Raw genomic sequence first — 12,895 nt, 5'->3', positions numbered from 1 at the left:
CTGCCAATGTGCCCCTGGCGAGCTATGTCAACTTTGCCGCCTACTTTCTGAAGGGTCCCGCTGCTCAATGGCGGGACAGCTACAGGCGCTCTCAGCCCGATGGAACTATCATCACTTGGGCAGAGTTCAAGACTGCTTTCCGTGCTCGATACATTCCCCAGGGAATCATGGACCGGAAGAAGCGTGAGTTCCGCAACTTGGTCCAGGGCAACAAGACCGTGGATGCTTATCAGCGGGAATTTCTGGAATTATCTCGCTATGCTAAAGAAGACATTGCGACTGATGCACGCAGGCAGGAGAAGTTCCGTGAAGGCCTCCACCCTGATATCAAGCTGACACTCCTCGTTCAGGACAATGCTGATTTCGCCACCCTGGTGAACAAGGCTATTCAGGTTGAGACTGGTCTGCAGGAATACAAAGATAGCAGCAAGCGCAACTGTGACATGGGCTCATCTTCGGGCTCATTTCCACAGAAGCGGAAGATCTGGATTCCCAACAACATGTACCATGCACCTGCTCCTACTCCGAGCCCGTCCTGTGCTGCACCTCGCCTGCCTCCTCCACCACCTAGGCAGCCGAGGCTTCCAGCTCCACCGCCTCGAGTTCCTCCTTCCCGTCCTGAGGACGGGCTGTGCTTCAAGTGTGGCCGTCCAGGCCACCGTGCTAGAGACTGCAGGCAGAATCCGAATCAGCTGACACTTCCCGCAACTTGCAGTGGCAACAACTAGAACCGCAATTTCAACGCTAAGCCTGCTTATGTTCGTGGTCAGGCCAGCAACATTGATATGGGTCAAGCTCAAGACCAGCCTGCTACCGTGATGGGTACACTTCTCGTTAACTCAGTACCTGCTTCTGTATTGTTTGATACAGGAGCATCGCATTCCTTTATGTCGGAAAATTTTGCATACATGCATGACATTAGGAGCGAAGAGATGAACATCCCGATAGTGGTAAACACCCCTGGGGGCGAATGCCGAACCTCTGTGGTTTGCCCCCATGTTCCAGTTGAAATTGAAGGATTAGAATTCCTTGCCAACCCCATCCTACTAAAGTCATCCAACATTGATCTCATATTGGGGATGGACTGGTTGAAAGCTCATACGGCATCGATCGTTTGTGCCACCAAGACCGTCCACCTCCTACACCCTTCAGATGAAGTAATAAGCTACCATGCTCATCTCGTCCGTAATGCTGAGGCACGACTGTATGCTTTGAATGCATTAAATGTGTCGCCTCTTGAAGGGATTGAAAACATACCAGTGGTCCGAGAATTTCAAGATGTCTTTCCAAAAGAACTTCCGGGAATTCCCCCTGCTCGAGCTGTCGAGTTTGTCATTGACTTGGTACCCGGTACCACTCCTATTGCCAAGCGTCCTTATAAAATGCCACCACATGAACTCCTTGAACTTAAACAAGAAATTGACAACTCGCTCCGTCTGGGTTTCATCCGTCCGAGTTCCTCTGCTTGGGGAGCACCTTCTCTCTTTGTTAAGAAGAAGGATGGGACAAATCGATTGGTCCAGGACTATCGTCCTATCAACCAGGCCACTATTCAAAACAAATATCCTCTCCCTCGGATAAATGATTTGTATGATCAACTTGCTGGTTCCACCGTTTTCTCCAAGCTCGACTTGAGATTGGGATACCACCAGATCCGTGTTCGCAAGGAGGATATTCCAAAGACCGCCTTAGTTACTCGATATGGATCATACGAGTACACCGTCATGTCCTTCGGCTTAACCAATGCACCGGCAACCTTCTCTCGACTGATGAATTATATATTCATGGACTACCTCGACAAATTTGTCGTGGTATATCTGGATGATATTCTGGTGTTTTCGAAGAACAAAGAAGAACATGCTGAACATCTTCGTCTTGTACTGGATAAGCTTCGGGAGCATAAACTCTATGCGAAGTATTCCAAATGTGAGTTCTGGCTAGACGAAGTGACTTGCCTTGGTCATGTGATTTCCAAGGATGGTATTGCGGTCAACCCCGAAAGAATTCAAGCTATTCTTGACTGGACTCCCCCGAAGAATGTCAAGCAAGTCAGAAGTTTTCTCGGACTCGCCAGCTATTGCCGTCGATTCGTCGAGAACTTCTCCAAGATTGAGAAGCCCTTAACCAACCTGCTTCACAAAGGTGTTAAGTATGAATGGACTGATAAATGTCAGGAAAGTTTCCAGGCGCTCAAGGACAAACTGACGTCCGCTCCAGTACTTGCTCCTCCAGATACGAAAAGGGACTTCGTCATATACTGTGATGCTTCTCGTCAAGGAATAGGTTGTGTCCTAATGGAGGATCGCAAGGTGATCGCTTATGCTTCACGTCAACTACGTGCTCATGAAGAGAACTACCCAGTTGATGATCTCGAGCTTGCCGCGGTCATTCATGCATTGAAGGAGTGGCGACAATACCTTGTCGGTAATCGCTGTGAAATCTACACCGACCATCAAAGTCTGAAGTACTTGTTCACTCAACCGGAGCCGAACCTCCGTCAACAAAGATGGATGGAGCGTATAGCAGATTTTGACTGTAGTATATCATATACCCCTGGTAAGGCTAATGTAATGGCTGATGCCTTAAGTCGCAAGTCATACTGCAACCACCTCCAGGTTCATCAGGTTCACGATCGACTGCAAGAGGAATTCCGTAAGCTGAACCTCCACATTGTTCCTCAGGGTTACCTTGTTCCCCCTCCTGAAGATTGTCAAAAGATGAACCTTCGTGTTGTTAATCAGGGTTCCCTCAGTAACCTAGTGATTGAACCAGATCTTGTGAGCTCCATAAAGAATCTGCAAGACTTTGACGATGATGTCGACAGGACTAAGAGCTATATTGCGAAGGGTAAACCCTCCTTTTTCACTGTTGATGAAGGTGGCGCCTTGTATTTCAAGGGTCGCCTATTCGTCCCAAATAAGAAGGAAAATCTCAGGATGACTGGGAAGGTGATGGAAGAAGCTCATGACACACCATTGTCTATTCACCCGGGTAGTACCAAGATGTACCAAGACATCCGACAAAGATTCTGGTGGCCCAATATGAAACAAGACATTGCACGCTATGTGGCAGAATGTGATATATGCCGGCATATCAAAGCAGAACACTAAAAGCCTGCTGGAACTCTGCAACCTATCTCTATTCCCGAGTGGAAATGGGACCATGTTGAAATGGACTTCGTCACTGGTTTTCCCAGATCTCAGAAAGGTAATGATGCTATTCTTGTCGTCATTGATCGACTGTCCAAAGTTGCACATTTCCTGGCCGTCAAAGAAACGATTAATGCTAGTCAGCTGGCAGATCTTTATATGTCAAGAGTTGTTTCACTTCACGGTATTCCGTTGGTAATCAGTTCGGACCGTGGCAGCTTGTTCACTTCTAAATTCTGGGAAAGTTTTCAGAAGGCTATGGGGACTCATCTGTCCTTCAGCACTGCATTTCATCCTCAATCCCAGGGTTAAGTTGAACGGGTCAACAAAATTCTCGAGGACATGCTTCGAGCTTGTGTCATTTCTTTCGGTAAGAAATGGGAGGAATCTCTCCCGTATGCCGAGTTCTCTTACAACAATAGCTATCAAGCTCGTCTGAAGATGGCCCCTTTCGAAGTATTGTATGGGCGAAGGTTTCGAACTCCTCTGAATTGGTCAGAAACTGGGGAACGATCACTCTTCGGTCCGGATATTATTCAACATGCCGAAGCTCAAGTCCGCACTATTCATGAGAATCTGAAGGCTGCTCAGTCTTGTCAGAAGAGTCAGTATGACCGTCCTCATCAAGATATGGTCTATCAACCTGGCGAAAAGGCTTATCTTCGTGTCACACCAATGAGAGGTGCACACCGTTTCGGAATCAAGGGCAAATTAGCTCCTCGTTATATTGGTTCTTTCACTATTCTCGAAAGGCGTGGAAGAGTGGCTTATCAATTGGAACTGCCGGCGAACCTTTCTCAGGTTCACGATGTCTTCCACGTTTCTCAGCTCCGTCGCTGCTTCAAGGACCCTATTCCAGCAGTGGATCACGATATGCTTGAACTACTACAAGACCTCTCTTATAAAGAGCATCCGGTCCTCATTCTCGACCAAGCTGAACATAAGACTCGTCGCAAGGTCACTAAGTTCCTTAAGGTGCAGTGGTCAAATCACTCTGAAGATGAAGCCACTTGGGAACGCGAGGATCATCTTCGTGATGAATACCCCGGGCTCTTTCTCTCTACCTCTTAATTCTCGGGACGAGAATTCTTGTTAGTAGGGGAGAATTGTGACATCCTCGACTTTTGCAACAGTAATTATTGTAATTAAGCTACAGTGATCAACCGCTAATGATGCCACGTCATCGAATTTCCCATCTCAGACCCGCGTTGATTCGAGTTTTGTCCGGATTCAAAATTTGAAAACAAACGAAAAGTACTTTATAAGTTCATTACAAATATTAAAGGATATGTATATGAAAGAAAGAATTAAAAGTATGTATAATAAATTGTAAAAGAAAGTATAATAAAACAAAGTATTTAAAAAGAAAAATCAAATAGTAAAATAAATAATGAAAGAAAGAAATAATAGAAAAGGGAAAAGGCAAAATAAAACAAAACGAAACAAAAAAAAGGAAAAAGCAACCCCCCCACCCCGTGGCCCAGCTGGGCCAAGAGGCCCAACCGGCCAGGCCCCAAATCGCCCACACCCAAACCCTAGAGCCCCCCTGGCGGCAGGCCACCCCCCCCCCCTCGCTACTCCCTCCTCCCACCGAGCGCCGCCACTCCCCACCTCTCACCCCCCACCCCCCCACCAACCGTCACCCCATCCCCACGAGAGAGCCCTCTCTCTCCCGTGACCCCTCTCCCCCCCCCCCCACGTTCCTTCCCAGATCCCTGCCCACCTCGCCTCCCACCTCGGCTCCCCTCCCGTCGGCCCCCTGCCTCCTGCCGGCGGCCCCCTGCCGCCTCTCTCCCTCTCACCCGTGGCCCTCCTCTCCACCCCTCATCCCTGGCTGGCGAGCCCTCCCGCCGTCGGGCCCCTCCCCGTCCACAACCTCCCCTGCGCCAGCCCCCATCTCGCCGCCCCCCCCCCCCACGGGTCTCGTGCTTCCTGGCCGAGACCCCCCCCCCCCCCCCGTCGAGGACCACCTTCTCCTCTCTCAGGTCGGCCCCAGGAGCACCGCGACCCCGCGCCGGCCGGAGCCCCCGTCGGCGGCTCCATCCCGGGGGCCCTCCTCACCGGGGCCCCTCTCGACGAACCTCCGGCCGGCTCCTCCTCGCCGGCACGCCCGTCTTCACCGGAACCGCGTCACCGTCGTCACCTTCACCTTCGTGCGAACTCCAGCTTCATCGGGCCGTCTCGTCACCGTCGGTGAGCCCCTCCTCGGGCTCCTCCCACCATGTCGTTCTCCTCGCCGTCCCGGTTCCGTTCCGGCAGACGGGACCCCGATCCGTCGACGGTAGACTCCGGTAGGAAGGATTGAACTTTTGGTTCTTCTAGGTGGAGTTAGCAAAGAACCTGTGTGTTTATTTGTTAACAAAGAGAGGGAGATGAGAGTTTTGAGAGAAATAAAAAAAATGATGTATTAGATGCGTATGTATGTATGTATGTATGTATGAGATGCGATGTATGTATTTGCGTATATGGATATTTAGAGGAATATGACATTTGTATGGTTATGTATTTGTGAATAAAAATGAGAAAATAGCCTAGGGTCACTTACCGGTGGGGCCAATGCAACCGCTGTCTATGACAGGGAGGCCCCACGCGATAGTTAAAATAAAAATAAAAATATATGTTTTATTGAATAAATAAATAAATAGATATATTAGTTAAATTAATTAATTAGAATAATTAGAGTATGACACGTGGGTCCCCCCACTAAATTAATCTGATTAATTAATATTTAATCTTAAATAAAACTTGTGCCTATGACGTTCGGGACCCGCTGGTCAGTTGACCACTCAGATGTTGATGTCAGCCTCACATCGCGATGATGTCATAATGGGATTTTATTAAATCATTTAAATCTGTTTTTAATTCCTAAATAATTAATAAAACTTTAAAAATTAATATAAAATAATCCGTAAGTCAGATCGAAATAATTTCAACATGAAAGTTGATCAGCAAACCGAGACGAACCCGGATACACGGCCCATTCGTCTGTCACGCGTGCCTAGCATAGCAAACATGGAACTTTTCCATCGTTTTCAGTATAACCGATAGTAGCCCGAGACCCGGAAAATATCGTCATATATTCTTCCGACCCGTCTATGACGGATGTTGCTGCGCTAGCTCATGTCTAGCCTGCATCTTGCCATGTCATGCTTTGTGTTGCATCGGTGCTATTATTTGTTGTTTCTTCCCCCTCTTCTTACCGGTAGACCCCGAGACTGACGCTGCTGCCGGGTACATCTACGACCCTGCCGATCAGTCCTTTGCCGCAGAGCAGCAAGGCAAGCAAACTCCCCTTGAGCATTCCTATATCGCCTATGTCTTTCTTCCTACTGCTTGCATTAGTATTTTGCTACTGTTGTAGTTAGCTCCTATATCTGATGCATAGCCTATTTTTGATGAACTGCTACATTCAGTCATGTACCTTTAACCTGCTTAGTATAGGTGGAGCAGTCATCCCCTCTGACCCCGTAGATCAGTTGCCCCGCTTGTTTTCAAATCTCGATCTCTGATCGACGAGCCAGACCCGACACAGCACAGTCACCCCCTTCGTTGTACGACGCTACAGAGATACTATCGGGTACCGAGGGTGACACCTCGCTAAGTACTCCTGATGATATCTCTGTAGTATAGCTAGTCGGTCGTAGTTATCGAGGGTGATTCTTCTTTCACCATTCCCGGTGACGCCCCTGTCGTGCAACCCCTCAAGTGTGGGACCCCCGAGGGTGATTCCTCTAAGCTCACCTTGACGGGTACATGGTTCGGAATCCAACGAGGATGATACCTCGGATTCCCCCGATGTTACAACCACACAGTTACTCGACCATGTTACTGGGATCTTTGGTGATTAGTTGTAAGACGGGTGGATTCCTGTGAGACTGTGTTGTTGGCCGAATTAAAATGCTAATGGATTTGGGTATTTGATCTGGGTTGGTCGGAGACCTTTTCGCACTAACCGGCTACGCGGGAAGAATTATGGGTACTCGGCGTCGCGGTATCAGCCGAAGCTTTTCAGATGCCAGCAATGTAGCGGCGCGCGCCCGAGTGGTCCCGAGATGCATCGCTCTTGTGATTAAGGGATGCTAGGGCTGACGTCGGCTGCCCACGCCACGTGCAGGAGCGTGAAGGGGAACTGGGCCCACGAACCCTTTGTGCTTAGGATTTAGACCGGCGGCCTGGCCTCTCTGATTAGTCTTAGGTGCGGCTGCGACGTGTCGATATTCCGAGGCCGGGCAGGACCCAGAAAAGTATGTCCGGCCAGAGTGTTATCGAGCGTGACGGGACATGTGGTGCACCCCTGCAGGGATGAAAATTAACTATTCGGATAGCCGTGTCCACGGTTACAGGACGACTTGGAGTTGTGCCCCGATCTTTTACAACTACAATTGTTACTTAACTGGAATTAGTTTGCCTCGGGATTGCTTCCTCGCAGGGAGTCGAGGGAGGATCTTTAGGCGTGACCTCACTTTAATTTTGCTGCAACGATATGACTATTAATGTTTTACCCCTGTTCTACTCTCGTCTATTGCTGCAAGACCCCTGAAGATGCTAGTCTTCGATAGGACTAGGCCTTCTCTCTCTATTCTCTCATTGCTGCAGTCAGTCCACATATAAACCCCCTTCTTTGATACTGATGCATAATTAGAATAGTTCTGATGTAAGACTTGCGAGTACTTTGGATGAGTACTCACCGCTGCTTTGCTCCCCCCTTGTCCCCTTGATCCGTTTGCTGCGACCAGATGATGGAGCCCACGAGATGGAGGTCCCCGCCGCCGACGACTGCTACCCCGACGGTGCCTACTTCTACGTGGAGGCCGCTGATGATCAGGAGTAGTTAGGAGGTTCCGAGGCAGGAGGCCTCGCCTCGTTCGATCGTTGTATTTTTTGTGCTAGCCTTCTCTAAGGCACCCCATGTTTTATGTCTGTACTCAGATATTTGTTGCTTCCGCTGACTCGTGTGTTTATCGAGCTTTCGTATTCTAGCCCTCGAGGCCCTGGCTTGTAATATGAAGCTGATGTTATTTTATTTGTGTCTAGAGTTGTGTTGTGATATCTTCCCGTGAGTCCTTGGGTTTGATCGTACGCATTTGCGTGTATGGTTAGCGTACGATTAAGCCGAGGGCGTCACAATGGCCTATGGAGTACATCAAAAGGGTTTCTAATGGTTGACAGCGGGAGTGGTTCGGCAATCTCCAGCGTCTATGGCACTCCATTTCCTACAGGAACGGCTGACCTGGATAATTCCTATATCACACGGCTACTGTCTTCGGTGCCTAGGTTCCGGGGCTATCATCGGGATGTGATACGTCTCCAACGTATCTATAATTTTTTATGGATTCATGCTATTATCTTGACAACTTTGGATGTTTTGTATGCATGAATATGGTATTTTTGGGACTAACCTATTAACTCGGTGCCAAGTCCAGTTTCTGTTTTTTCCGTGTTTTTGACCTTTTTTAGAGAAGAAAATTAAACAGAGTCCAAACGGAATAAAACTTGTGGGATGATTTTATTGATAACAGAAGATACGCAGGAGACTTGAGAACCAAGGCAGGGGACCTCGGGGAGGTCGCAAGCCCCCTAGCCGCCGCCTGGGGGCGCGCTTGGCACGCTTGTGGGCCCCACATGGCTCCTTTTCCCTACCTCTTCCGCCCATAAATTCGCTAAAAATCCAAAACCACCAGACAGAGCCATGAAAATACTTTTCCGCTGCCGCAAGCTTCTGTCTCCACAGGATCCCATCTGGGGACCGTTCTGGTGCCCTGCCGAAGGGGCATTCGGCCACGGAGGGCTTCTTCATCAACACCATTGCCTCTCCGATGATACGTGAGTAGTTCACCATAGACCTTCGGGTCCATAGCTAGTAGCTAGATGGCTTCTTCTCTCTCTTGGATCTTCAATACAAAGTTCTCCATGATCTTCATGGAGATATATCTGATGTAACTTTCTTTTGCGGTGTGTTTGTCGAGATCCGATGAATTGTGGATTTATGATTAGATTATCTATGAATATTACTTGAGTCTCCTCTGATCTCTTATATGCACGATTTCGTATCCTTGTAATTCTCTTCGAGTTGTGGGTTTTGTTTGGCCAACTTGATCTATAATTCTTGCAATGGGAGAAGTGCTTGGTTTTGGGTTCATACCGTGCGGTGTCCTGACCTAGTGACAGAAGGGGTAGCGAGGCACGCATCATGTTGTTGCCATCAAGGGTAAAAAGATGGGGGTTATATCATATTGCATGAATTTATCCCTCTACATCATGTCATCTTGCTTAAGGCGTTACTCTGTTTGTTATGAACTCAATAAACTAGATGCATGCTGGATAACGGTCGATGTGTGGAGTAATAGTAGTAGATGCAGAAAGTATAAGTCTACTTGTCTCGGACGTGATGCATATATGTATGATCATTGCCTTAGATATCATTATGACTTTGCGCAATTCTATCAATTGTTCAACAGTAATTCGTTCACCCACCGTAATACTTGCCTTCATGAGAGAAGCCTCTAGTGAACACTATGGCCCCTGGGTCTACTTCACATCATATTTTCAGATCCTCAAAATTACTTTGTTGCACTTTCCACCTTCATATCTCACCTTGTAAATAATCGTGAAGGGATTGACAACCCCTTTATAGCATTGGGTGCAAGTTTGTTTGTTTTTGCGCAGGTACATTGGTGCCTTATCTTGATACTCCTACTGGATTGATATCTTGTTTCTCAAACTGAGGGAAATACTTATCTCTATTGTGCTGCATCACCCTTTCCTATTCAAGGGAAAATCCAACGCAAGCTCAAGAGGTAGCAAGAAGGATTTCCGGCGCCGTTGTCGGGGAGTATTCAAAGTGAAGCATATCCAAGTAACTATCGCAAACTCATCTCTTGCATTTACATTATTTGCCTTTTTCCTCTCGTTTTCCTCTCCCCCACTTCTGAGAAAAACAAAATTTACAAAAATATTTTCCTTTTTCGTTTGCCCTTTCTTTTGCTTGCTTTCTATTTGCTTGTGTTGCCATGTGCCTTCAATATGCTTGCATCTTCGCTTGCTGAAAATCTGTTGATATGGATCCTCATCCACTTGCTAATCTTTTCAAGACATCCAATTATGTTGAACCAATTGCTAGTGAGTTCTGTACACTAGATTATCTTTATGAAGTTTTGCTTGAGATGCGTGAATCTGAAAATTGTGATGAAGAAATTTATGAAGTGATTCACGAGGGCTCCTTGAATGAAAAGCATGATTGCAATGGTTTCACTATGAATTCTATTAATGTCAATCATGCTAAAAATATGCAAAATCCTAAGCTTGGGGATGCTAGTTTTGCTATGCCCACTACTTCTTGCAATGATCATGATTGGGGTGATGATTTTTCTTATGATATTGAAAATTTGTTTAAACCTCATGATGAATTTGATGTTTGCAATAATATTGAAAGTGGGTTTGGAGAAGTCATGACTTTTGTTGATGATAATCCCACTATTTTTGAAGAGGGTCAACTTTGCATGCATGTGGATCATGAAAATAATATCCTATGTGATAGTTATATTATTGAATTTGAATATGATCCCACATGTAATTGTTATGAGAGAGGAAAATATTGTGGTAGAAACTTTCATCTTACTAAATTACCTCTCGTTATGTTGAGATTGATATTGTCTCCTTCTTCCTCCTTGCATATGGTAGTTATTGCTTGTCTTGATAATTTGTTCTCCTATAAAATGCCTATGCATAGGAAGTATGTTAGACTTAGATGTGATTTTCACATGCTTTATATGCTCTCGTTGTGCTTCAATTCTTGTCTTTTGTGTGAGCATCATTGAATTATCAATGCCTGGCTAAGGGCGTTAAACAATAGCTCTTGTTGGGAGGCAACCCAATGAATTTATCTTTGCTTTTTCCTTTCTGTTTTGTTGTGTCCACACCATCATAATTCTTTTATTATTGTGTTTTTTATGTTTCTTTTTGTGTTTATTCCAAGTAAAACCTTTATGATTAGTTTTGGTGATGGTTGTATGATCATGCTGAAAAAGACAGAAACTTTGTGCTCACGAAATTATTTTTAATTCCTATCCAGAAAGAGATTTTGAGTTGATTCTTTTTTATGCTGGTTGATATGCAAATTTCCCTAATTTTCATAATGTTTCAGAATTTTTGGGATACCAGAAGTATACGAAGTATTCATATTGCTACAGACCGGTCTGTTTTTGACAGATTCTGTTTTTGTTGTGTTGATTGCTTATTTTGATGGAACTATGCTTAGTATCGGGGGTACTAGACATGGAAAAGTGAGAACACCGTAATATAACATCAATATAAATAGAAATAAAGTTTACTACAGTACCTAAAGAGTTGGTGGTTTGTTTTTTTATGCTAATGATATCACGAGTTTCTGTTTAAGTTTTGTATTGTGAAGTTTTCAAGTTTTGGGTGATGTTCTCATGGACAATGGGATAAAGAGTGGAAAGAGCTTAAGCTTGGGGATGCCCAAGGCATACCAAGCCAAATTCAAGGACACCAAAAAGCCTAAGCTTGGGGATGCCCCGGGAAGGCATCCCCTCTTTCGTCCTCAATCCATCGGTAACGTTACTTGGAGCTATATTTTTATTCACTGCATGATATGTGTTTTTATTGGATCGTCGTGTATTATAGGAGTCTTTTCTTTTTGTTTTGTCAAAATCATCCTTGTTGCACACCTTTTTGAGAGGGACATGCACTCATCATGAATTTGCTAGAATACTCATTGAGCTTCACTCATATATTTTGAGTTAGGCAATTTAGCTCGCATGTGCTTCACTTGTATCTTTTGAGCTAGATAATTTTGCTCTAGTGCTTCACTTAGATCTTTTTAGAGCACGGCGGTGTCATATTTTCAAGAAATAAAAACTCTCGGTCTTCACTTATATCTTTTTGAGAGTGCTCTCTTTAAGTAACTTGGTAATTGGCGTGTGCTATGAAAGTAGTCCTAAAGATGATAGGCATCCAAAGAGGATATAATAAAAACTTCCATATTCAAGTGCATTGATTAGTAAGAGCAGTTTGATTCCTAACAATTAGTTTTGAGATATGGTTTTGTTAATATTATAGTTATGTTAGTAGGGTATTGTGAATCTAGAAATACTAGTGTTGAAGTTAGTGATTCCCATAGCATGCACGTATGGTGAACCGCTATGTTAGGAAGTCGGAGCATAATTGATTTATTGATTGTCATCCTTTGTGTGGCGGTCGGGATCGCGCGATGGTTAACACCTACCAACCCTTCCCCTAGGAGTATGTGTTTAGCACTTTGGTTTGATTACTAATAAAACTTCCGCAATAAGTATATGAGTTCTTCATGACTAATGTGAGTGCATGGTATAGATGCACTTTCACCTTCCACCATTGCTAGCCTCTCTAGTGCCGCGCAACTTTCGCCGGTGCACAAACCAACCATATACCTTCCTCAAAACAGCCACCATACCTACTTATTATGGCATTTTCATAGCCATTCCGAGATATATTGCCATGCAACTCCCACCGTTCCGTCTCATGACATGTGCCGTCAATTTCATATTGCAATTGCATGATCGTCAGATAGCTAGCGAGATGTTTCAACGTCTTACACTAAGCTAGATTGTTGCACATCCCGGTACACTGCCGGAGGCATTTCCTATAGAGTCATCATTGTTCTAAGTATTGAGTTGTAAGTAAATAAAAGTGTGATGATCATCATTATTAGAGCATTGTCCCATGTGAGGAAATAAAAAAGAGAG

Source organism: Hordeum vulgare, chromosome 3H, assembly GCF_904849725.1.
Source record: "Hordeum vulgare subsp. vulgare chromosome 3H, MorexV3_pseudomolecules_assembly, whole genome shotgun sequence".
NCBI classification, from domain to species: domain Eukaryota; kingdom Viridiplantae; phylum Streptophyta; class Magnoliopsida; order Poales; family Poaceae; genus Hordeum; species Hordeum vulgare.
This window is presented reverse-complemented; position numbering follows the sequence as displayed.